The 22,403-nt window shown below is 48.6% G+C and overlaps 33 non-coding genes across 33 annotated transcripts; all 33 read right to left on the bottom strand.

Annotated features, from left to right (window-relative positions):
• Window positions 1-414: 414 nt before the first annotated feature.
• LOC130819413 (5S ribosomal RNA) lies at window positions 415-533 on the bottom strand. The gene has a single exon (XR_009044451.1). It is a non-coding gene; the product is annotated as a 5S ribosomal RNA (ribosomal RNA).
• Window positions 534-1,086: 553 nt separating this feature from the next.
• LOC130819230 (5S ribosomal RNA) lies at window positions 1,087-1,205 on the bottom strand. The gene has a single exon (XR_009044275.1). It is a non-coding gene; the product is annotated as a 5S ribosomal RNA (ribosomal RNA).
• A 553-nt stretch (window positions 1,206-1,758) lies between these two features.
• LOC130819229 (5S ribosomal RNA) lies at window positions 1,759-1,877 on the bottom strand. The gene has a single exon (XR_009044273.1). It is a non-coding gene; the product is annotated as a 5S ribosomal RNA (ribosomal RNA).
• A 552-nt stretch (window positions 1,878-2,429) lies between these two features.
• On the bottom strand, window positions 2,430-2,548 carry LOC130819228 (5S ribosomal RNA). Its single transcript, XR_009044272.1, has one exon. It is a non-coding gene; the product is annotated as a 5S ribosomal RNA (ribosomal RNA).
• Window positions 2,549-3,101: 553 nt separating this feature from the next.
• On the bottom strand, window positions 3,102-3,220 carry LOC130819227 (5S ribosomal RNA). Its single transcript, XR_009044271.1, has one exon. It is a non-coding gene; the product is annotated as a 5S ribosomal RNA (ribosomal RNA).
• A 556-nt stretch (window positions 3,221-3,776) lies between these two features.
• On the bottom strand, window positions 3,777-3,895 carry LOC130819226 (5S ribosomal RNA). Its single transcript, XR_009044270.1, has one exon. It is a non-coding gene; the product is annotated as a 5S ribosomal RNA (ribosomal RNA).
• A 553-nt stretch (window positions 3,896-4,448) lies between these two features.
• Window positions 4,449-4,567, bottom strand: LOC130819225 (5S ribosomal RNA). The gene has a single exon (XR_009044269.1). It is a non-coding gene; the product is annotated as a 5S ribosomal RNA (ribosomal RNA).
• A 553-nt stretch (window positions 4,568-5,120) lies between these two features.
• Window positions 5,121-5,239, bottom strand: LOC130819224 (5S ribosomal RNA). Its single transcript, XR_009044267.1, has one exon. It is a non-coding gene; the product is annotated as a 5S ribosomal RNA (ribosomal RNA).
• Window positions 5,240-5,791: 552 nt separating this feature from the next.
• LOC130819223 (5S ribosomal RNA) lies at window positions 5,792-5,910 on the bottom strand. The gene has a single exon (XR_009044266.1). It is a non-coding gene; the product is annotated as a 5S ribosomal RNA (ribosomal RNA).
• A 553-nt stretch (window positions 5,911-6,463) lies between these two features.
• Window positions 6,464-6,582, bottom strand: LOC130819222 (5S ribosomal RNA). Its single transcript, XR_009044265.1, has one exon. It is a non-coding gene; the product is annotated as a 5S ribosomal RNA (ribosomal RNA).
• Window positions 6,583-7,133: 551 nt separating this feature from the next.
• LOC130819219 (5S ribosomal RNA) lies at window positions 7,134-7,252 on the bottom strand. The gene has a single exon (XR_009044263.1). It is a non-coding gene; the product is annotated as a 5S ribosomal RNA (ribosomal RNA).
• A 553-nt stretch (window positions 7,253-7,805) lies between these two features.
• LOC130819218 (5S ribosomal RNA) lies at window positions 7,806-7,924 on the bottom strand. Its single transcript, XR_009044262.1, has one exon. It is a non-coding gene; the product is annotated as a 5S ribosomal RNA (ribosomal RNA).
• Window positions 7,925-8,477: 553 nt separating this feature from the next.
• LOC130819217 (5S ribosomal RNA) lies at window positions 8,478-8,596 on the bottom strand. The gene has a single exon (XR_009044261.1). It is a non-coding gene; the product is annotated as a 5S ribosomal RNA (ribosomal RNA).
• A 553-nt stretch (window positions 8,597-9,149) lies between these two features.
• LOC130819216 (5S ribosomal RNA) lies at window positions 9,150-9,268 on the bottom strand. Its single transcript, XR_009044260.1, has one exon. It is a non-coding gene; the product is annotated as a 5S ribosomal RNA (ribosomal RNA).
• A 553-nt stretch (window positions 9,269-9,821) lies between these two features.
• LOC130819215 (5S ribosomal RNA) lies at window positions 9,822-9,940 on the bottom strand. The gene has a single exon (XR_009044259.1). It is a non-coding gene; the product is annotated as a 5S ribosomal RNA (ribosomal RNA).
• A 553-nt stretch (window positions 9,941-10,493) lies between these two features.
• Window positions 10,494-10,612, bottom strand: LOC130819214 (5S ribosomal RNA). The gene has a single exon (XR_009044258.1). It is a non-coding gene; the product is annotated as a 5S ribosomal RNA (ribosomal RNA).
• Window positions 10,613-11,165: 553 nt separating this feature from the next.
• LOC130819213 (5S ribosomal RNA) lies at window positions 11,166-11,284 on the bottom strand. Its single transcript, XR_009044257.1, has one exon. It is a non-coding gene; the product is annotated as a 5S ribosomal RNA (ribosomal RNA).
• A 553-nt stretch (window positions 11,285-11,837) lies between these two features.
• Window positions 11,838-11,956, bottom strand: LOC130819212 (5S ribosomal RNA). Its single transcript, XR_009044256.1, has one exon. It is a non-coding gene; the product is annotated as a 5S ribosomal RNA (ribosomal RNA).
• Window positions 11,957-12,508: 552 nt separating this feature from the next.
• LOC130819211 (5S ribosomal RNA) lies at window positions 12,509-12,627 on the bottom strand. The gene has a single exon (XR_009044255.1). It is a non-coding gene; the product is annotated as a 5S ribosomal RNA (ribosomal RNA).
• Window positions 12,628-13,180: 553 nt separating this feature from the next.
• LOC130819210 (5S ribosomal RNA) lies at window positions 13,181-13,299 on the bottom strand. Its single transcript, XR_009044254.1, has one exon. It is a non-coding gene; the product is annotated as a 5S ribosomal RNA (ribosomal RNA).
• Window positions 13,300-13,850: 551 nt separating this feature from the next.
• Window positions 13,851-13,969, bottom strand: LOC130819208 (5S ribosomal RNA). Its single transcript, XR_009044252.1, has one exon. It is a non-coding gene; the product is annotated as a 5S ribosomal RNA (ribosomal RNA).
• Window positions 13,970-14,522: 553 nt separating this feature from the next.
• LOC130819207 (5S ribosomal RNA) lies at window positions 14,523-14,641 on the bottom strand. The gene has a single exon (XR_009044251.1). It is a non-coding gene; the product is annotated as a 5S ribosomal RNA (ribosomal RNA).
• Window positions 14,642-15,194: 553 nt separating this feature from the next.
• LOC130819206 (5S ribosomal RNA) lies at window positions 15,195-15,313 on the bottom strand. Its single transcript, XR_009044250.1, has one exon. It is a non-coding gene; the product is annotated as a 5S ribosomal RNA (ribosomal RNA).
• Window positions 15,314-15,865: 552 nt separating this feature from the next.
• Window positions 15,866-15,984, bottom strand: LOC130819205 (5S ribosomal RNA). The gene has a single exon (XR_009044249.1). It is a non-coding gene; the product is annotated as a 5S ribosomal RNA (ribosomal RNA).
• A 556-nt stretch (window positions 15,985-16,540) lies between these two features.
• On the bottom strand, window positions 16,541-16,659 carry LOC130819204 (5S ribosomal RNA). Its single transcript, XR_009044248.1, has one exon. It is a non-coding gene; the product is annotated as a 5S ribosomal RNA (ribosomal RNA).
• A 553-nt stretch (window positions 16,660-17,212) lies between these two features.
• On the bottom strand, window positions 17,213-17,331 carry LOC130819203 (5S ribosomal RNA). Its single transcript, XR_009044247.1, has one exon. It is a non-coding gene; the product is annotated as a 5S ribosomal RNA (ribosomal RNA).
• A 552-nt stretch (window positions 17,332-17,883) lies between these two features.
• LOC130819202 (5S ribosomal RNA) lies at window positions 17,884-18,002 on the bottom strand. Its single transcript, XR_009044246.1, has one exon. It is a non-coding gene; the product is annotated as a 5S ribosomal RNA (ribosomal RNA).
• Window positions 18,003-18,555: 553 nt separating this feature from the next.
• Window positions 18,556-18,674, bottom strand: LOC130819201 (5S ribosomal RNA). Its single transcript, XR_009044245.1, has one exon. It is a non-coding gene; the product is annotated as a 5S ribosomal RNA (ribosomal RNA).
• A 555-nt stretch (window positions 18,675-19,229) lies between these two features.
• Window positions 19,230-19,348, bottom strand: LOC130819200 (5S ribosomal RNA). Its single transcript, XR_009044244.1, has one exon. It is a non-coding gene; the product is annotated as a 5S ribosomal RNA (ribosomal RNA).
• A 554-nt stretch (window positions 19,349-19,902) lies between these two features.
• LOC130819199 (5S ribosomal RNA) lies at window positions 19,903-20,021 on the bottom strand. Its single transcript, XR_009044243.1, has one exon. It is a non-coding gene; the product is annotated as a 5S ribosomal RNA (ribosomal RNA).
• Window positions 20,022-20,576: 555 nt separating this feature from the next.
• LOC130819197 (5S ribosomal RNA) lies at window positions 20,577-20,695 on the bottom strand. Its single transcript, XR_009044241.1, has one exon. It is a non-coding gene; the product is annotated as a 5S ribosomal RNA (ribosomal RNA).
• Window positions 20,696-21,250: 555 nt separating this feature from the next.
• On the bottom strand, window positions 21,251-21,369 carry LOC130819196 (5S ribosomal RNA). Its single transcript, XR_009044240.1, has one exon. It is a non-coding gene; the product is annotated as a 5S ribosomal RNA (ribosomal RNA).
• Window positions 21,370-21,924: 555 nt separating this feature from the next.
• LOC130819195 (5S ribosomal RNA) lies at window positions 21,925-22,043 on the bottom strand. Its single transcript, XR_009044239.1, has one exon. It is a non-coding gene; the product is annotated as a 5S ribosomal RNA (ribosomal RNA).
• Window positions 22,044-22,403: the final 360 nt, after the last annotated feature.

Below are 22,403 nucleotides of genomic sequence, written 5' to 3'. Positions count from 1 at the left end.
CCTCCCGGTATTGTCCGATTCACAAAAGAGTCCGCCGGCTTTAAAAGCCAGGTGAACTCGCAACAAAAAAGCGACAAAATATTTGAGAAATCCGCGCAACACTTGGAAATCAAGAGGCCATCCATGCCGGGCGCGCTTCCGCGGGGACTTCCGACGGGACCCGGTGCAATTTCCGCTTACACGAACGCACCGACGCACGCCTCTTTCGGACAATTCGTTCGTATGCGCATCGACCCGCCTCGACGGGTCCTATCTTTCGAGTGCCCGTAAATTCGAGGTCGGGACCCGGTTGCGAGTTATATTTTTATAAATAAAATTACTTCCATGGAGTATACTACGATAACCACTGAAATGCCTTTTGCTCAAGTGCAGCGGAAACAGATAAGAAAAATAAAAAAAAAAAGGAGGGAAAAAAGGGTGCAACACGAGGACTTCCCAGGAGGTCACCCATCCTAGTACTACTCTCGCCCAAGCACGCTTAACTGCGGAGTTCTGATGGGATCCGGTGCATTAGTGCTGGTATGATCGCACCCGTTCATTCACCGTAGCAATTTGTTTACATGCGCAATGCCGCCCAAAAAAAAAAAAAAAAACCAGAGCATTCCAAAGCTCGTAAATTCGCAGCCGAGACCCCAATTTCGAGCCTTCTCCTTCCCAAATACCGTTTTTCACCCTCCCGGTATTGTCCGATTCACAAAAGAGTCCGCCGGCTTTAAAAGCCAGGTGAACTTTCAACAAAAAAGCGACAAAATATTTAAGAAATCCGCGCAACACTTGGAAATCAAGAGGCCATCCATGCCGGGCGCGCTTCCGCGGGGACTTCCGACGGGACCCGGTGCAATTTCCGCTTACACGAACGCACCGACGCACGCCTCTTTCGGACAATTCGTTCGTATGCGCATCGACCCGCCTCGACGGGTCCTATCTTTCGAGTGCCCGTAAATTCGAGGTCGGGACCCGGTTGCGAGTTATATTTTTATAAATAAAATTACTTCCATGGAGTATACTACGATAACCACTGAAATGCCTTTTGCTCAAGTGCAGCGGAAACAGATAAGAAAAATAAAAAAAAAAAGGAGGGAAAAAGGGGTGCAACACGAGGACTTCCCAGGAGGTCACCCATCCTAGTACTACTCTCGCCCAAGCACGCTTAACTGCGGAGTTCTGATGGGATCCGGTGCATTAGTGCTGGTATGATCGCACCCGTTCATTCACCGTAGCAATTTGTTTACATGCGCAATGCCGCCCAAAAAAAAAAAAAAAACCAGAGCATTCCAAAGCTCGTAAATTCGCAGCCGAGACCCCAATTTCGAGCCTTCTCCTTCCCAAATACCGTTTTTCACCCTCCCGGTATTGTCCGATTCACAAAAGAGTCCGCCGGCTTTAAAAGCCATGTGAACTTTCAACAAAAAAGCGACAAAATATTTAAGAAATCCGCGCAACACTTGGAAATCAAGAGGCCATCCATGCCGGGTGCGCTTCCGCGGGGACTTCCGACGGGACCCGGTGCAATTTCCGCTTACACGAACGCACCGACGCACGCCTCTTTCGGACAATTCGTTCGTATGCGCATCGACCCGCCTCGACGGGTCCTATCTTTCGAGTGCCCGTAAATTCGAGGTCGGGACCCGGTTGCGAGTTATATTTTTATAAATAAAATTACTTCCATGGAGTATACTACGATAACCACTGAAATGCCTTTTGCTCAAGTGCAGCGGAAACAGATAAGAAAAATAAAAAAAAAAAAGGAGGGAAAAAGGGGTGCAACACGAGGACTTCCCAGGAGGTCACCCATCCTAGTACTACTCTCGCCCAAGCACGCTTAACTGCGGAGTTCTGATGGGATCCGGTGCATTAGTGCTGGTATGATCGCACCCGTTCATTCACCGTAGCAATTTGTTTACATGCGCAATGCCGCCCAAAAAAAAAAAAAAAACCAGAGCATTCCAAAGCTCGTAAATTCGCAGCCGAGACCCCAATTTCGAGCCTTCTCCTTCCCAAATACCGTTTTTCACCCTCCCGGTATTGTCCGATTCACAAAAGAGTCCGCCGGCTTTAAAAGCCAGGTGAACTTTCAACAAAAAAGCGACAAAATATTTAAGAAATCCGCGCAACACTTGGAAATCAAGAGGCCATCCATGCCGGGCGCGCTTCCGCGGGGACTTCCGACGGGACCCGGTGCAATTTCCGCTTACACGAACGCACCGACGCACGCCTCTTTCGGACAATTCGTTCGTATGCGCATCGACCCGCCTCGACGGGTCCTATCTTTCGAGTGCCCGTAAATTCGAGGTCGGGACCCGGTTGCGAGTTATATTTTTATAAATAAAATTACTTCCATGGAGTATACTACGATAACCACTGAAATGCCTTTTGCTCAAGTGCAGCGGAAACAGATAAGAAAAATAAAAAAAAAAAGGAGGGAAAAAGGGGTGCAACACGAGGACTTCCCAGGAGGTCACCCATCCTAGTACTACTCTCGCCCAAGCACGCTTAACTGCGGAGTTCTGATGGGATCCGGTGCATTAGTGCTGGTATGATCGCACCCGTTCATTCACCGTAGCAATTTGTTTACATGCGCAATGCCGCCCAAAAAAAAAAAAAAAACCAGAGCATTCCAAAGCTCGTAAATTCGCAGCCGAGACCCCTATTTCGAGCCTTCTCCTTCCCAAATACCGTTTTTCACCCTCCCGGTATTGTCCGATTCACAAAAGAGTCCGCCGGCTTTAAAAGCCAGGTGAACTCGCAACAAAAAAGCGACAAAATATTTGAGAAATCCGCGCAACACTTGGAAATCAAGAGGCCATCCATGCCGGGCGCGCTTCCGCGGGGACTTCCGACGGGACCCGGTGCAATTTCCGCTTACACGAACGCACCGACGCACGCCTCTTTCGGACAATTCGTTCGTATGCGCATCGACCCGCCTCGACGGGTCCTATCTTTCGAGTGCCCGTAAATTCGAGGTCGGGACCCGGTTGCGAGTTATATTTTTATAAATAAAATTACTTCCATGGAGTATACTACGATAACCACTGAAATGCCTTCTGCTCAAGTGCAGCGGAAACAGATAAGAAAAATTAAAAAAAAAAAGGAGGGAAAAAGGGGTGCAACACGAGGACTTCCCAGGAGGTCACCCATCCTAGTACTACTCTCGCCCAAGCACGCTTAACTGCGGAGTTCTGATGGGATCCGGTGCATTAGTGCTGGTATGATCGCACCCGTTCATTCACCGTAGCAATTTGTTTACATGCGCAATGCCGCCCAAAAAAAAAAAAAAAAAAACCAGAGCATTCCAAAGCTCGTAAATTCGCAGCCGAGACCCCTATTTCGAGCCTTCTCCTTCCCAAATACCGTTTTTCACCCTCCCGGTATTGTCCGATTCACAAAAGAGTCCGCCGGCTTTAAAAGCCAGGTGAACTCGCAACAAAAAAGCGACAAAATATTTGAGAAATCCGCGCAACACTTGGAAATCAAGAGGCCATCCATGCCGGGCGCGCTTCCGCGGGGACTTCCGACGGGACCCGGTGCAATTTCCGCTTACACGAACGCACCGACGCACGCCTCTTTCGGACAATTCGTTCGTATGCGCATCGACCCGCCTCGACGGGTCCTATCTTTCGAGTGCCCGTAAATTCGAGGTCGGGACCCGGTTGCGAGTTATATTTTTATAAATAAAATTACTTCCATGGAGTATACTACGATAACCACTGAAATGCCTTTTGCTCAAGTGCAGCGGAAACAGATAAGAAAAATAAAAAAAAAAAAGGAGGGAAAAAGGGGTGCAACACGAGGACTTCCCAGGAGGTCACCCATCCTAGTACTACTCTCGCCCAAGCACGCTTAACTGCGGAGTTCTGATGGGATCCGGTGCATTAGTGCTGGTATGATCGCACCCGTTCATTCACCGTAGCAATTTGTTTACATGCGCAATGCCGCCCAAAAAAAAAAAAAAAACCAGAGCATTCCAAAGCTCGTAAATTCGCAGCCGAGACCCCAATTTCGAGCCTTCTCCTTCCCAAATACCGTTTTTCACCCTCCCGGTATTGTCCGATTCACAAAAGAGTCCGCCGGCTTTAAAAGCCAGGTGAACTTTCAACAAAAAAGCGACAAAATATTTAAGAAATCCGCGCAACACTTGGAAATCAAGAGGCCATCCATGCCGGGCGCGCTTCCGCGGGGACTTCCGACGGGACCCGGTGCAATTTCCGCTTACACGAACGCACCGACGCACGCCTCTTTCGGACAATTCGTTCGTATGCGCATCGACCCGCCTCGACGGGTCCTATCTTTCGAGTGCCCGTAAATTCGAGGTCGGGACCCGGTTGCGAGTTATATTTTTATAAATAAAATTACTTCCATGGAGTATACTACGATAACCACTGAAATGCCTTTTGCTCAAGTGCAGCGGAAACAGATAAGAAAAATAAAAAAAAAAAAGGAGGGAAAAAGGGGTGCAACACGAGGACTTCCCAGGAGGTCACCCATCCTAGTACTACTCTCGCCCAAGCACGCTTAACTGCGGAGTTCTGATGGGATCCGGTGCATTAGTGCTGGTATGATCGCACCCGTTCATTCACCGTAGCAATTTGTTTACATGCGCAATGCCGCCCAAAAAAAAAAAAAAAACCAGAGCATTCCAAAGCTCGTAAATTCGCAGCCGAGACCCCTATTTCGAGCCTTCTCCTTCCCGAATACCGTTTTTCACCCTCCCGGTATTGTCCGATTCACAAAAGAGTCCGCCGGCTTTAAAAGCCAGGTGAACTCGCAACAAAAAAGCGACAAAATATTTAAGAAATCCGCGCAACACTTGGAAATCAAGAGGCCATCCATGCCGGGCGCGCTTCCGCGGGGACTTCCGACGGGACCCGGTGCAATTTCCGCTTACACGAACGCACCGACGCACGCCTCTTTCGGACAATTCGTTCGTATGCGCATCGACCCGCCTCGACGGGTCCTATCTTTCGAGTGCCCGTAAATTCGAGGTCGGGACCCGGTTGCGAGTTATATTTTTATAAATAAAATTACTTCCATGGAGTATACTACGATAACCACTGAAATGCCTTTTGCTCAAGTGCAGCGGAAACAGATAAGAAAAATAAAAAAAAAAAAGGAGGGAAAAAGGGGTGCAACACGAGGACTTCCCAGGAGGTCACCCATCCTAGTACTACTCTCGCCCAAGCACGCTTAACTGCGGAGTTCTGATGGGATCCGGTGCATTAGTGCTGGTATGATCGCACCCGTTCATTCACCGTAGCAATTTGTTTACATGCGCAATGCCGCCCAAAAAAAAAAAAAAAACCAGAGCATTCCAAAGCTCGTAAATTCGCAGCCGAGACCCCAATTTCGAGCCTTCTCCTTCCCAAATACCGTTTTTCACCCTCCCGGTATTGTCCGATTCACAAAAGAGTCCGCCGGCTTTAAAAGCCAGGTGAACTTTCAACAAAAAAGCGACAAAATATTTAAGAAATCCGCGCAACACTTGGAAATCAAGAGGCCATCCATGCCGGGCGCGCTTCCGCGGGGACTTCCGACGGGACCCGGTGCAATTTCCGCTTACACGAACGCACCGACGCACGCCTCTTTCGGACAATTCGTTCGTATGCGCATCGACCCGCCTCGACGGGTCCTATCTTTCGAGTGCCCGTAAATTCGAGGTCGGGACCCGGTTGCGAGTTATATTTTTATAAATAAAATTACTTCCATGGAGTATACTACGATAACCACTGAAATGCCTTTTGCTCAAGTGCAGCGGAAACAGATAAGAAAAATAAAAAAAAAAAGGAGGGAAAAAGGGGTGCAACACGAGGACTTCCCAGGAGGTCACCCATCCTAGTACTACTCTCGCCCAAGCACGCTTAACTGCGGAGTTCTGATGGGATCCGGTGCATTAGTGCTGGTATGATCGCACCCGTTCATTCACCGTAGCAATTTGTTTACATGCGCAATGCCGCCCAAAAAAAAAAAAAAAACCAGAGCATTCCAAAGCTCGTAAATTCGCAGCCGAGACCCCTATTTCGAGCCTTCTCCTTCCCAAATACCGTTTTTCACCCTCCCGGTATTGTCCGATTCACAAAAGAGTCCGCCGGCTTTAAAAGCCAGGTGAACTCGCAACAAAAAAGCGACAAAATATTTGAGAAATCCGCGCAACACTTGGAAATCAAGAGGCCATCCATGCCGGGCGCGCTTCCGCGGGGACTTCCGACGGGACCCGGTGCAATTTCCGCTTACACGAACGCACCGACGCACGCCTCTTTCGGACAATTCGTTCGTATGCGCATCGACCCGCCTCGACGGGTCCTATCTTTCGAGTGCCCGTAAATTCGAGGTCGGGACCCGGTTGCGAGTTATATTTTTATAAATAAAATTACTTCCATGGAGTATACTACGATAACCACTGAAATGCCTTCTGCTCAAGTGCAGCGGAAACAGATAAGAAAAATTAAAAAAAAAAAGGAGGGAAAAAGGGGTGCAACACGAGGACTTCCCAGGAGGTCACCCATCCTAGTACTACTCTCGCCCAAGCACGCTTAACTGCGGAGTTCTGATGGGATCCGGTGCATTAGTGCTGGTATGATCGCACCCGTTCATTCACCGTAGCAATTTGTTTACATGCGCAATGCCGCCCAAAAAAAAAAAAAAAAAAACCAGAGCATTCCAAAGCTCGTAAATTCGCAGCCGAGACCCCTATTTCGAGCCTTCTCCTTCCCAAATACCGTTTTTCACCCTCCCGGTATTGTCCGATTCACAAAAGAGTCCGCCGGCTTTAAAAGCCAGGTGAACTTTCAACAAAAAAGCGACAAAATATTTAAGAAATCCGCGCAACACTTGGAAATCAAGAGGCCATCCATGCCGGGCGCGCTTCCGCGGGGACTTCCGACGGGACCCGGTGCAATTTCCGCTTAACTGCACCGGGGCACGCCTCTTTCGGACAATTCGTTCGTATGCGCATCGACCCGCCTCGACGGGTCCTATCTTTCGAGTGCCCGTAAATTCGAGGTCGGGACCCGGTTGCGAGTTATATTTTTATAAATAAAATTACTTCCATGGAGTATACTACGATAACCACTGAAATGCCTTTTGCTCAAGTGCAGCGGAAACAGATAAGAAAAATAAAAAAAAAAAGGAGGGAAAAAGGGGTGCAACACGAGGACTTCCCAGGAGGTCACCCATCCTAGTACTACTCTCGCCCAAGCACGCTTAACTGCGGAGTTCTGATGGGATCCGGTGCATTAGTGCTGGTATGATCGCACCCGTTCATTCACCGTAGCAATTTGTTTACATGCGCAATGCCGCCCAAAAAAAAAAAAAAAACCAGAGCATTCCAAAGCTCGTAAATTCGCAGCCGAGACCCCAATTTCGAGCCTTCTCCTTCCCAAATACCGTTTTTCACCCTCCCGGTATTGTCCGATTCACAAAAGAGTCCGCCGGCTTTAAAAGCCAGGTGAACTTTCAACAAAAAAGCGACAAAATATTTAAGAAATCCGCGCAACACTTGGAAATCAAGAGGCCATCCATGCCGGGCGCGCTTCCGCGGGGACTTCCGACGGGACCCGGTGCAATTTCCGCTTACACGAACGCACCGACGCACGCCTCTTTCGGACAATTCGTTCGTATGCGCATCGACCCGCCTCGACGGGTCCTATCTTTCGAGTGCCCGTAAATTCGAGGTCGGGACCCGGTTGCGAGTTATATTTTTATAAATAAAATTACTTCCATGGAGTATACTACGATAACCACTGAAATGCCTTTTGCTCAAGTGCAGCGGAAACAGATAAGAAAAATAAAAAAAAAAAAGGAGGGAAAAAGGGGTGCAACACGAGGACTTCCCAGGAGGTCACCCATCCTAGTACTACTCTCGCCCAAGCACGCTTAACTGCGGAGTTCTGATGGGATCCGGTGCATTAGTGCTGGTATGATCGCACCCGTTCATTCACCGTAGCAATTTGTTTACATGCGCAATGCCGCCCAAAAAAAAAAAAAAAACCAGAGCATTCCAAAGCTCGTAAATTCGCAGCCGAGACCCCAATTTCGAGCCTTCTCCTTCCCGAATACCGTTTTTCACCCTCCCGGTATTGTCCGATTCACAAAAGAGTCCGCCGGCTTTAAAAGCCAGGTGAACTTTCAACAAAAAAGCGACAAAATATTTAAGAAATCCGCGCAACACTTGGAAATCAAGAGGCCATCCATGCCGGGCGCGCTTCCGCGGGGACTTCCGACGGGACCCGGTGCAATTTCCGCTTACACGAACGCACCGACGCACGCCTCTTTCGGACAATTCGTTCGTATGCGCATCGACCCGCCTCGACGGGTCCTATCTTTCGAGTGCCCGTAAATTCGAGGTCGGGACCCGGTTGCGAGTTATATTTTTATAAATAAAATTACTTCCATGGAGTATACTACGATAACCACTGAAATGCCTTTTGCTCAAGTGCAGCGGAAACAGATAAGAAAAATAAAAAAAAAAAAGGAGGGAAAAAGGGGTGCAACACGAGGACTTCCCAGGAGGTCACCCATCCTAGTACTACTCTCGCCCAAGCACGCTTAACTGCGGAGTTCTGATGGGATCCGGTGCATTAGTGCTGGTATGATCGCACCCGTTCATTCACCGTAGCAATTTGTTTACATGCGCAATGCTGCCCAAAAAAAAAAAAAAAACCAGAGCATTCCAAAGCTCGTAAATTCGCAGCCGAGACCCCAATTTCGAGCCTTCTCCTTCCCAAATACCGTTTTTCACCCTCCCGGTATTGTCCGATTCACAAAAGAGTCCGCCGGCTTTAAAAGCCAGGTGAACTTTCAACAAAAAAGCGACAAAATATTTAAGAAATCCGCGCAACACTTGGAAATCAAGAGGCCATCCATGCCGGGCGCGCTTCCGCGGGGACTTCCGACGGGACCCGGTGCAATTTCCGCTTACACGAACGCACCGACGCACGCCTCTTTCGGACAATTCGTTCGTATGCGCATCGACCCGCCTCGACGGGTCCTATCTTTCGAGTGCCCGTAAATTCGAGGTCGGGACCCGGTTGCGAGTTATATTTTTATAAATAAAATTACTTCCATGGAGTATACTACGATAACCACTGAAATGCCTTTTGCTCAAGTGCAGCGGAAACAGATAAGAAAAATAAAAAAAAAAAAGGAGGGAAAAAGGGGTGCAACACGAGGACTTCCCAGGAGGTCACCCATCCTAGTACTACTCTCGCCCAAGCACGCTTAACTGCGGAGTTCTGATGGGATCCGGTGCATTAGTGCTGGTATGATCGCACCCGTTCATTCACCGTAGCAATTTGTTTACATGCGCAATGCCGCCCAAAAAAAAAAAAAAAACCAGAGCATTCCAAAGCTCGTAAATTCGCAGCCGAGACCCCAATTTCGAGCCTTCTCCTTCCCAAATACCGTTTTTCACCCTCCCGGTATTGTCCGATTCACAAAAGAGTCCGCCGGCTTTAAAAGCCAGGTGAACTTTCAACAAAAAAGCGACAAAATATTTAAGAAATCCGCGCAACACTTGGAAATCAAGAGGCCATCCATGCCGGGCGCGCTTCCGCGGGGACTTCCGACGGGACCCGGTGCAATTTCCGCTTACACGAACGCACCGACGCACGCCTCTTTCGGACAATTCGTTCGTATGCGCATCGACCCGCCTCGACGGGTCCTATCTTTCGAGTGCCCGTAAATTCGAGGTCGGGACCCGGTTGCGAGTTATATTTTTATAAATAAAATTACTTCCATGGAGTATACTACGATAACCACTGAAATGCCTTTTGCTCAAGTGCAGCGGAAACAGATAAGAAAAATAAAAAAAAAAAAGGAGGGAAAAAGGGGTGCAACACGAGGACTTCCCAGGAGGTCACCCATCCTAGTACTACTCTCGCCCAAGCACGCTTAACTGCGGAGTTCTGATGGGATCCGGTGCATTAGTGCTGGTATGATCGCACCCGTTCATTCACCGTAGCAATTTGTTTACATGCGCAATGCTGCCCAAAAAAAAAAAAAAAACCAGAGCATTCCAAAGCTCGTAAATTCGCAGCCGAGACCCCAATTTCGAGCCTTCTCCTTCCCAAATACCGTTTTTCACCCTCCCGGTATTGTCCGATTCACAAAAGAGTCCGCCGGCTTTAAAAGCCAGGTGAACTTTCAACAAAAAAGCGACAAAATATTTAAGAAATCCGCGCAACACTTGGAAATCAAGAGGCCATCCATGCCGGGCGCGCTTCCGCGGGGACTTCCGACGGGACCCGGTGCAATTTCCGCTTACACGAACGCACCGACGCACGCCTCTTTCGGACAATTCGTTCGTATGCGCATCGACCCGCCTCGACGGGTCCTATCTTTCGAGTGCCCGTAAATTCGAGGTCGGGACCCGGTTGCGAGTTATATTTTTATAAATAAAATTACTTCCATGGAGTATACTACGATAACCACTGAAATGCCTTTTGCTCAAGTGCAGCGGAAACAGATAAGAAAAATAAAAAAAAAAAAGGAGGGAAAAAGGGGTGCAACACGAGGACTTCCCAGGAGGTCACCCATCCTAGTACTACTCTCGCCCAAGCACGCTTAACTGCGGAGTTCTGATGGGATCCGGTGCATTAGTGCTGGTATGATCGCACCCGTTCATTCACCGTAGCAATTTGTTTACATGCGCAATGCTGCCCAAAAAAAAAAAAAAAACCAGAGCATTCCAAAGCTCGTAAATTCGCAGCCGAGACCCCAATTTCGAGCCTTCTCCTTCCCAAATACCGTTTTTCACCCTCCCGGTATTGTCCGATTCACAAAAGAGTCCGCCGGCTTTAAAAGCCAGGTGAACTTTCAACAAAAAAGCGACAAAATATTTAAGAAATCCGCGCAACACTTGGAAATCAAGAGGCCATCCATGCCGGGCGCGCTTCCGCGGGGACTTCCGACGGGACCCGGTGCAATTTCCGCTTACACGAACGCACCGACGCACGCCTCTTTCGGACAATTCGTTCGTATGCGCATCGACCCGCCTCGACGGGTCCTATCTTTCGAGTGCCCGTAAATTCGAGGTCGGGACCCGGTTGCGAGTTATATTTTTATAAATAAAATTACTTCCATGGAGTATACTACGATAACCACTGAAATGCCTTTTGCTCAAGTGCAGCGGAAACAGATAAGAAAAATAAAAAAAAAAAAGGAGGGAAAAAGGGGTGCAACACGAGGACTTCCCAGGAGGTCACCCATCCTAGTACTACTCTCGCCCAAGCACGCTTAACTGCGGAGTTCTGATGGGATCCGGTGCATTAGTGCTGGTATGATCGCACCCGTTCATTCACCGTAGCAATTTGTTTACATGCGCAATGCCGCCCAAAAAAAAAAAAAAAACCAGAGCATTCCAAAGCTCGTAAATTCGCAGCCGAGACCCCAATTTCGAGCCTTCTCCTTCCCAAATACCGTTTTTCACCCTCCCGGTATTGTCCGATTCACAAAAGAGTCCGCCGGCTTTAAAAGCCAGGTGAACTTTCAACAAAAAAGCGACAAAATATTTAAGAAATCCGCGCAACACTTGGAAATCAAGAGGCCATCCATGCCGGGCGCGCTTCCGCGGGGACTTCCGACGGGACCCGGTGCAATTTCCGCTTACACGAACGCACCGACGCACGCCTCTTTCGGACAATTCGTTCGTATGCGCATCGACCCGCCTCGACGGGTCCTATCTTTCGAGTGCCCGTAAATTCGAGGTCGGGACCCGGTTGCGAGTTATATTTTTATAAATAAAATTACTTCCATGGAGTATACTACGATAACCACTGAAATGCCTTTTGCTCAAGTGCAGCGGAAACAGATAAGAAAAATAAAAAAAAAAAAGGAGGGAAAAAGGGGTGCAACACGAGGACTTCCCAGGAGGTCACCCATCCTAGTACTACTCTCGCCCAAGCACGCTTAACTGCGGAGTTCTGATGGGATCCGGTGCATTAGTGCTGGTATGATCGCACCCGTTCATTCACCGTAGCAATTTGTTTACATGCGCAATGCCGCCCAAAAAAAAAAAAAAACCAGAGCATTCCAAAGCTCGTAAATTCGCAGCCGAGACCCCAATTTCGAGCCTTCTCCTTCCCAAATACCGTTTTTCACCCTCCCGGTATTGTCCGATTCACAAAAGAGTCCGCCGGCTTTAAAAGCCAGGTGAACTTTCAACAAAAAAGCGACAAAATATTTAAGAAATCCGCGCAACACTTGGAAATCAAGAGGCCATCCATGCCGGGCGCGCTTCCGCGGGGACTTCCGACGGGACCCGGTGCAATTTCCGCTTACACGAACGCACCGACGCACGCCTCTTTCGGACAATTCGTTCGTATGCGCATCGACCCGCCTCGACGGGTCCTATCTTTCGAGTGCCCGTAAATTCGAGGTCGGGACCCGGTTGCGAGTTATATTTTTATAAATAAAATTACTTCCATGGAGTATACTACGATAACCACTGAAATGCCTTTTGCTCAAGTGCAGCGGAAACAGATAAGAAAAATAAAAAAAAAAAAGGAGGGAAAAAGGGGTGCAACACGAGGACTTCCCAGGAGGTCACCCATCCTAGTACTACTCTCGCCCAAGCACGCTTAACTGCGGAGTTCTGATGGGATCCGGTGCATTAGTGCTGGTATGATCGCACCCGTTCATTCACCGTAGCAATTTGTTTACATGCGCAATGCCGCCCAAAAAAAAAAAAAAAACCAGAGCATTCCAAAGCTCGTAAATTCGCAGCCGAGACCCCAATTTCGAGCCTTCTCCTTCCCAAATACCGTTTTTCACCCTCCCGGTATTGTCCGATTCACAAAAGAGTCCGCCGGCTTTAAAAGCCAGGTGAACTTTCAACAAAAAAGCGACAAAATATTTAAGAAATCCGCGCAACACTTGGAAATCAAGAGGCCATCCATGCCGGGCGCGCTTCCGCGGGGACTTCCGACGGGACCCGGTGCAATTTCCGCTTACACGAACGCACCGACGCACGCCTCTTTCGGACAATTCGTTCGTATGCGCATCGACCCGCCTCGACGGGTCCTATCTTTCGAGTGCCCGTAAATTCGAGGTCGGGACCCGGTTGCGAGTTATATTTTTATAAATAAAATTACTTCCATGGAGTATACTACGATAACCACTGAAATGCCTTTTGCTCAAGTGCAGCGGAAACAGATAAGAAAAATAAAAAAAAAAAAGGAGGGAAAAAGGGGTGCAACACGAGGACTTCCCAGGAGGTCACCCATCCTAGTACTACTCTCGCCCAAGCACGCTTAACTGCGGAGTTCTGATGGGATCCGGTGCATTAGTGCTGGTATGATCGCACCCGTTCATTCACCGTAGCAATTTGTTTACATGCGCAATGCCGCCCAAAAAAAAAAAAAAACCAGAGCATTCCAAAGCTCGTAAATTCGCAGCCGAGACCCCAATTTCGAGCCTTCTCCTTCCCAAATACCGTTTTTCACCCTCCCGGTATTGTCCGATTCACAAAAGAGTCCGCCGGCTTTAAAAGCCAGGTGAACTTTCAACAAAAAAGCGACAAAATATTTAAGAAATCCGCGCAACACTTGGAAATCAAGAGGCCATCCATGCCGGGCGCGCTTCCGCGGGGACTTCCGACGGGACCCGGTGCAATTTCCGCTTACACGAACGCACCGACGCACGCCTCTTTCGGACAATTCGTTCGTATGCGCATCGACCCGCCTCGACGGGTCCTATCTTTCGAGTGCCCGTAAATTCGAGGTCGGGACCCGGTTGCGAGTTATATTTTTATAAATAAAATTACTTCCATGGAGTATACTACGATAACCACTGAAATGCCTTTTGCTCAAGTGCAGCGGAAACAGATAAGAAAAATAAAAAAAAAAAGGAGGGAAAAAGGGGTGCAACACGAGGACTTCCCAGGAGGTCACCCATCCTAGTACTACTCTCGCCCAAGCACGCTTAACTGCGGAGTTCTGATGGGATCCGGTGCATTAGTGCTGGTATGATCGCACCCGTTCATTCACCGTAGCAATTTGTTTACATGCGCAATGCTGCCCAAAAAAAAAAAAAAAACCAGAGCATTCCAAAGCTCGTAAATTCGCAGCCGAGACCCCAATTTCGAGCCTTCTCCTTCCCAAATACCGTTTTTCACCCTCCCGGTATTGTCCGATTCACAAAAGAGTCCGCCGGCTTTAAAAGCCAGGTGAACTTTCAACAAAAAAGCGACAAAATATTTAAGAAATCCGCGCAACACTTGGAAATCAAGAGGCCATCCATGCCGGGCGCGCTTCCGCGGGGACTTCCGACGGGACCCGGTGCAATTTCCGCTTACACGAACGCACCGACGCACGCCTCTTTCGGACAATTCGTTCGTATGCGCATCGACCCGCCTCGACGGGTCCTATCTTTCGAGTGCCCGTAAATTCGAGGTCGGGACCCGGTTGCGAGTTATATTTTTATAAATAAAATTACTTCCATGGAGTATACTACGATAACCACTGAAATGCCTTTTGCTCAAGTGCAGCGGAAACAGATAAGAAAAATAAAAAAAAAAAAGGAGGGAAAAAGGGGTGCAACACGAGGACTTCCCAGGAGGTCACCCATCCTAGTACTACTCTCGCCCAAGCACGCTTAACTGCGGAGTTCTGATGGGATCCGGTGCATTAGTGCTGGTATGATCGCACCCGTTCATTCACCGTAGCAATTTGTTTACATGCGCAATGCCGCCCAAAAAAAAAAAAAAAACCAGAGCATTCCAAAGCTCGTAAATTCGCAGCCGAGACCCCAATTTCGAGCCTTCTCCTTCCCAAATACCGTTTTTCACCCTCCCGGTATTGTCCGATTCACAAAAGAGTCCGCCGGCTTTAAAAGCCAGGTGAACTTTCAACAAAAAAGCGACAAAATATTTAAGAAATCCGCGCAACACTTGGAAATCAAGAGGCCATCCATGCCGGGCGCGCTTCCGCGGGGACTTCCGACGGGACCCGGTGCAATTTCCGCTTACACGAACGCACCGACGCACGCCTCTTTCGGACAATTCGTTCGTATGCGCATCGACCCGCCTCGACGGGTCCTATCTTTCGAGTGCCCGTAAATTCGAGGTCGGGACCCGGTTGCGAGTTATATTTTTATAAATAAAATTACTTCCATGGAGTATACTACGATAACCACTGAAATGCCTTTTGCTCAAGTGCAGCGGAAACAGATAAGAAAAATAAAAAAAAAAAAGGAGGGAAAAAGGGGTGCAACACGAGGACTTCCCAGGAGGTCACCCATCCTAGTACTACTCTCGCCCAAGCACGCTTAACTGCGGAGTTCTGATGGGATCCGGTGCATTAGTGCTGGTATGATCGCACCCGTTCATTCACCGTAGCAATTTGTTTACATGCGCAATGCCGCCCAAAAAAAAAAAAAAACCAGAGCATTCCAAAGCTCGTAAATTCGCAGCCGAGACCCCAATTTCGAGCCTTCTCCTTCCCAAATACCGTTTTTCACCCTCCCGGTATTGTCCGATTCACAAAAGAGTCCGCCGGCTTTAAAAGCCAGGTGAACTTTCAACAAAAAAGCGACAAAATATTTAAGAAATCCGCGCAACACTTGGAAATCAAGAGGCCATCCATGCCGGGCGCGCTTCCGCGGGGACTTCCGACGGGACCCGGTGCAATTTCCGCTTACACGAACGCACCGACGCACGCCTCTTTCGGACAATTCGTTCGTATGCGCATCGACCCGCCTCGACGGGTCCTATCTTTCGAGTGCCCGTAAATTCGAGGTCGGGACCCGGTTGCGAGTTATATTTTTATAAATAAAATTACTTCCATGGAGTATACTACGATAACCACTGAAATGCCTTTTGCTCAAGTGCAGCGGAAACAGATAAGAAAAATAAAAAAAAAAAAGGAGGGAAAAAGGGGTGCAACACGAGGACTTCCCAGGAGGTCACCCATCCTAGTACTACTCTCGCCCAAGCACGCTTAACTGCGGAGTTCTGATGGGATCCGGTGCATTAGTGCTGGTATGATCGCACCCGTTCATTCACCGTAGCAATTTGTTTACATGCGCAATGCCGCACAAAAAAAAAAAAAAAAAACCAGAGCATTCCAAAGCTCGTAAATTCGCAGCCGAGACCCCAATTTCGAGCCTTCTCCTTCCCAAATACCGTTTTTCACCCTCCCGGTATTGTCCGATTCACAAAAGAGTCCGCCGGCTTTAAAAGCCAGGTGAACTTTCAACAAAAAAGCGACAAAATATTTAAGAAATCCGCGCAACACTTGGAAATCAAGAGGCCATCCATGCCGGGCGCGCTTCCGCGGGGACTTCCGACGGGACCCGGTGCAATTTCCGCTTACACGAACGCACCGACGCACGCCTCTTTCGGACAATTCGTTCGTATGCGCATCGACCCGCCTCGACGGGTCCTATCTTTCGAGTGCCCGTAAATTCGAGGTCGGGACCCGGTTGCGAGTTATATTTTTATAAATAAAATTACTTCCATGGAGTATACTACGATAACCACTGAAATGCCTTTTGCTCAAGTGCAGCGGAAACAGATAAGAAAAATAAAAAAAAAAAAAGGAGGGAAAAAGGGGTGCAACACGAGGACTTCCCAGGAGGTCACCCATCCTAGTACTACTCTCGCCCAAGCACGCTTAACTGCGGAGTTCTGATGGGATCCGGTGCATTAGTGCTGGTATGATCGCACCCGTTCATTCACCGTAGCAATTTGTTTACATGCGCAATGCCGCCCAAAAAAAAAAAAAAAACCAGAGCATTCCAAAGCTCGTAAATTCGCAGCCGAGACCCCAATTTCGAGCCTTCTCCTTCCCAAATACCGTTTTTCACCCTCCCGGTATTGTCCGATTCACAAAAGAGTCCGCCGGCTTTAAAAGCCAGGTGAACTTTCAACAAAAAAGCGACAAAATATTTAAGAAATCCGCGCAACACTTGGAAATCAAGAGGCCATCCATGCCGGGCGCGCTTCCGCGGGGACTTCCGACGGGACCCGGTGCAATTTCCGCTTACACGAACGCACCGACGCACGCCTCTTTCGGACAATTCGTTCGTATGCGCATCGACCCGCCTCGACGGGTCCTATCTTTCGAGTGCCCGTAAATTCGAGGTCGGGACCCGGTTGCGAGTTATATTTTTATAAATAAAATTACTTCCATGGAGTATACTACGATAACCACTGAAATGCCTTTTGCTCAAGTGCAGCGGAAACAGATAAGAAAAATAAAAAAAAAAAAGGAGGGAAAAAGGGGTGCAACACGAGGACTTCCCAGGAGGTCACCCATCCTAGTACTACTCTCGCCCAAGCACGCTTAACTGCGGAGTTCTGATGGGATCCGGTGCATTAGTGCTGGTATGATCGCACCCGTTCATTCACCGTAGCAATTTGTTTACATGCGCAATGCCGCCCAAAAAAAAAAAAAAACCAGAGCATTCCAAAGCTCGTAAATTCGCAGCCGAGACCCCAATTTCGAGCCTTCTCCTTCCCAAATACCGTTTTTCACCCTCCCGGTATTGTCCGATTCACAAAAGAGTCCGCCGGCTTTAAAAGCCAGGTGAACTTTCAACAAAAAAGCGACAAAATATTTAAGAAATCCGCGCAACACTTGGAAATCAAGAGGCCATCCATGCCGGGCGCGCTTCCGCGGGGACTTCCGACGGGACCCGGTGCAATTTCCGCTTACACGAACGCACCGACGCACGCCTCTTTCGGACAATTCGTTCGTATGCGCATCGACCCGCCTCGACGGGTCCTATCTTTCGAGTGCCCGTAAATTCGAGGTCGGGACCCGGTTGCGAGTTATATTTTTATAAATAAAATTACTTCCATGGAGTATACTACGATAACCACTGAAATGCCTTTTGCTCAAGTGCAGCGGAAACAGATAAGAAAAATAAAAAAAAAAAAGGAGGGAAAAAGGGGTGCAACACGAGGACTTCCCAGGAGGTCACCCATCCTAGTACTACTCTCGCCCAAGCACGCTTAACTGCGGAGTTCTGATGGGATCCGGTGCATTAGTGCTGGTATGATCGCACCCGTTCATTCACCGTAGCAATTTGTTTACATGCGCAATGCCGCCCAAAAAAAAAAAAAAAACCAGAGCATTCCAAAGCTCGTAAATTCGCAGCCGAGACCCCAATTTCGAGCCTTCTCCTTCCCAAATACCGTTTTTCACCCTCCCGGTATTGTCCGATTCACAAAAGAGTCCGCCGGCTTTAAAAGCCAGGTGAACTTTCAACAAAAAAGCGACAAAATATTTAAGAAATCCGCGCAACACTTGGAAATCAAGAGGCCATCCATGCCGGGCGCGCTTCCGCGGGGACTTCCGACGGGACCCGGTGCAATTTCCGCTTACACGAACGCACCGACGCACGCCTCTTTCGGACAATTCGTTCGTATGCGCATCGACCCGCCTCGACGGGTCCTATCTTTCGAGTGCCCGTAAATTCGAGGTCGGGACCCGGTTGCGAGTTATATTTTTATAAATAAAATTACTTCCATGGAGTATACTACGATAACCACTGAAATGCCTTTTGCTCAAGTGCAGCGGAAACAGATAAGAAAAATAAAAAAAAAAAAGGAGGGAAAAAGGGGTGCAACACGAGGACTTCCCAGGAGGTCACCCATCCTAGTACTACTCTCGCCCAAGCACGCTTAACTGCGGAGTTCTGATGGGATCCGGTGCATTAGTGCTGGTATGATCGCACCCGTTCATTCACCGTAGCAATTTGTTTACATGCGCAATGCCGCCCAAAAAAAAAAAAAAAAAACCAGAGCATTCCAAAGCTCGTAAATTCGCAGCCGAGACCCCAATTTCGAGCCTTCTCCTTCCCAAATACCGTTTTTCACCCTCCCGGTATTGTCCGATTCACAAAAGAGTCCGCCGGCTTTAAAAGCCAGGTGAACTTTCAACAAAAAAGCGACAAAATATTTAAGAAATCCGCGCAACACTTGGAAATCAAGAGGCCATCCATGCCGGGCGCGCTTCCGCGGGGACTTCCGACGGGACCCGGTGCAATTTCCGCTTACACGAACGCACCGACGCACGCCTCTTTCGGACAATTCGTTCGTATGCGCATCGACCCGCCTCGACGGGTCCTATCTTTCGAGTGCCCGTAAATTCGAGGTCGGGACCCGGTTGCGAGTTATATTTTTATAAATAAAATTACTTCCATGGAGTATACTACGATAACCACTGAAATGCCTTTTGCTCAAGTGCAGCGGAAACAGATAAGAAAAATAAAAAAAAAAAAGGAGGGAAAAAGGGGTGCAACACGAGGACTTCCCAGGAGGTCACCCATCCTAGTACTACTCTCGCCCAAGCACGCTTAACTGCGGAGTTCTGATGGGATCCGGTGCATTAGTGCTGGTATGATCGCACCCGTTCATTCACCGTAGCAATTTGTTTACATGCGCAATGCCGCCCAAAAAAAAAAAAAAAAACCAGAGCATTCCAAAGCTCGTAAATTCGCAGCCGAGACCCCAATTTCGAGCCTTCTCCTTCCCAAATACCGTTTTTCACCCTCCCGGTATTGTCCGATTCACAAAAGAGTCCGCCGGCTTTAAAAGCCAGGTGAACTTTCAACAAAAAAGCGACAAAATATTTAAGAAATCCGCGCAACACTTGGAAATCAAGAGGCCATCCATGCCGGGCGCGCTTCCGCGGGGACTTCCGACGGGACCCGGTGCAATTTCCGCTTACACGAACGCACCGACGCACGCCTCTTTCGGACAATTCGTTCGTATGCGCATCGACCCGCCTCGACGGGTCCTATCTTTCGAGTGCCCGTAAATTCGAGGTCGGGACCCGGTTGCGAGTTATATTTTTATAAATAAAATTACTTCCATGGAGTATACTACGATAACCACTGAAATGCCTTTTGCTCAAGTGCAGCGGAAACAGATAAGAAAAATAAAAAAAAAAAAGGAGGGAAAAAGGGGTGCAACACGAGGACTTCCCAGGAGGTCACCCATCCTAGTACTACTCTCGCCCAAGCACGCTTAACTGCGGAGTTCTGATGGGATCCGGTGCATTAGTGCTGGTATGATCGCACCCGTTCATTCACCGTAGCAATTTGTTTACATGCGCAATGCCGCCCAAAAAAAAAAAAAAAAAACCAGAGCATTCCAAAGCTCGTAAATTCGCAGCCGAGACCCCAATTTCGAGCCTTCTCCTTCCCAAATACCGTTTTTCACCCTCCCGGTATTGTCCGATTCACAAAAGAGTCCGCCGGCTTTAAAAGCCAGGTGAACTTTCAACAAAAAAGCGACAAAATATTTAAGAAATCCGCGCAACACTTGGAAATCAAGAGGCCATCCATGCCGGGCGCGCTTCCGCGGGGACTTCCGACGGGACCCGGTGCAATTTCCGCTTACACGAACGCACCGACGCACGCCTCTTTCGGACAATTCGTTCGTATGCGCATCGACCCGCCTCGACGGGTCCTATCTTTCGAGTGCCCGTAAATTCGAGGTCGGGACCCGGTTGCGAGTTATATTTTTATAAATAAAATTACTTCCATGGAGTATACTACGATAACCACTGAAATGCCTTTTGCTCAAGTGCAGCGGAAACAGATAAGAAAAATAAAAAAAAAAAAGGAGGGAAAAAGGGGTGCAACACGAGGACTTCCCAGGAGGTCACCCATCCTAGTACTACTCTCGCCCAAGCACGCTTAACTGCGGAGTTCTGATGGGATCCGGTGCATTAGTGCTGGTATGATCGCACCCGTTCATTCACCGTAGCAATTTGTTTACATGCGCAATGCCGCCCAAAAAAAAAAAAAAAAAACCAGAGCATTCCAAAGCTCGTAAATTCGCAGCCGAGACCCCAATTTCGAGCCTTCTCCTTCCCAAATACCGTTTTTCACCCTCCCGGTATTGTCCGATTCACAAAAGAGTCCGCCGGCTTTAAAAGCCAGGTGAACTTTCAACAAAAAAGCGACAAAATATTTAAGAAATCCGCGCAACACTTGGAAATCAAGAGGCCATCCATGCCGGGCGCGCTTCCGCGGGGACTTCCGACGGGACCCGGTGCAATTTCCGCTTACACGAACGCACCGACGCACGCCTCTTTCGGACAATTCGTTCGTATGCGCATCGACCCGCCTCGACGGGTCCTATCTTTCGAGTGCCCGTAAATTCGAGGTCGGGACCCGGTTGCGAGTTATATTTTTATAAATAAAATTACTTCCATGGAGTATACTACGATAACCACTGAAATGCCTTTTGCTCAAGTGCAGCGGAAACAGATAAGAAAAATAAAAAAAAAAAAGGAGGGAAAAAGGGGTGCAACACGAGGACTTCCCAGGAGGTCACCCATCCTAGTACTACTCTCGCCCAAGCACGCTTAACTGCGGAGTTCTGATGGGATCCGGTGCATTAGTGCTGGTATGATCGCACCCGTTCATTCACCGTAGCAATTTGTTTACATGCGCAATGCCGCCCAAAAAAAAAAAAAAAAAACCAGAGCATTCCAAAGCTCGTAAATTCGCAGCCGAGACCCCAATTTCGAGCCTTCTCCTTCCCAAATACCGTTTTTCACCCTCCCGGTATTGTCCGATTCACAAAAGAGTCCGCCGGCTTTAAAAGCCAGGTGAACTTTCAACAAAAAAGCGACAAAATATTTAAGAAATCCGCGCAACACTTGGAAATCAAGAGGCCATCCATGCCGGGCGCGCTTCCGCGGGGACTTCCGACGGGACCCGGTGCAATTTCCGCTTACACGAACGCACCGACGCACGCCTCTTTCGGACAATTCGTTCGTATGCGCATCGACCCGCCTCGACGGGTCCTATCTTTCGAGTGCCCGTAAATTCGAGGTCGGGACCCGGTTGCGAGTTATATTTTTATAAATAAAATTACTTCCATGGAGTATACTACGATAACCACTGAAATGCCTTTTGCTCAAGTGCAGCGGAAACAGATAAGAAAAATAAAAAAAAAAAAGGAGGGAAAAAGGGGTGCAACACGAGGACTTCCCAGGAGGTCACCCATCCTAGTACTACTCTCGCCCAAGCACGCTTAACTGCGGAGTTCTGATGGGATCCGGTGCATTAGTGCTGGTATGATCGCACCCGTTCATTCACCGTAGCAATTTGTTTACATGCGCAATGCCGCCCAAAAAAAAAAAAAAAAAACCAGAGCATTCCAAAGCTCGTAAATTCGCAGCCGAGACCCCAATTTCGAGCCTTCTCCTTCCCAAATACCGTTTTTCACCCTCCCGGTATTGTCCGATTCACAAAAGAGTCCGCCGGCTTTAAAAGCCAGGTGAACTTTCAACAAAAAAGCGACAAAATATTTAAGAAATCCGCGCAACACTTGGAAATCAAGAGGCCATCCATGCCGGGCGCGCTTCCGCGGGGACTTCCGACGGGACCCGGTGCAATTTCCGCTTACACGAACGCACCGACGCACGCCTCTTTCGGACAATTCGTTC

This window comes from Amaranthus tricolor, chromosome 7, assembly GCF_026212465.1.
Source record: "Amaranthus tricolor cultivar Red isolate AtriRed21 chromosome 7, ASM2621246v1, whole genome shotgun sequence".
NCBI classification, from domain to species: Eukaryota; Viridiplantae; Streptophyta; class Magnoliopsida; order Caryophyllales; family Amaranthaceae; genus Amaranthus; species Amaranthus tricolor.
The sequence above is the reverse complement of the archived record's forward strand: the minus strand, read 5'-3'. Positions and strand labels throughout refer to the sequence as shown.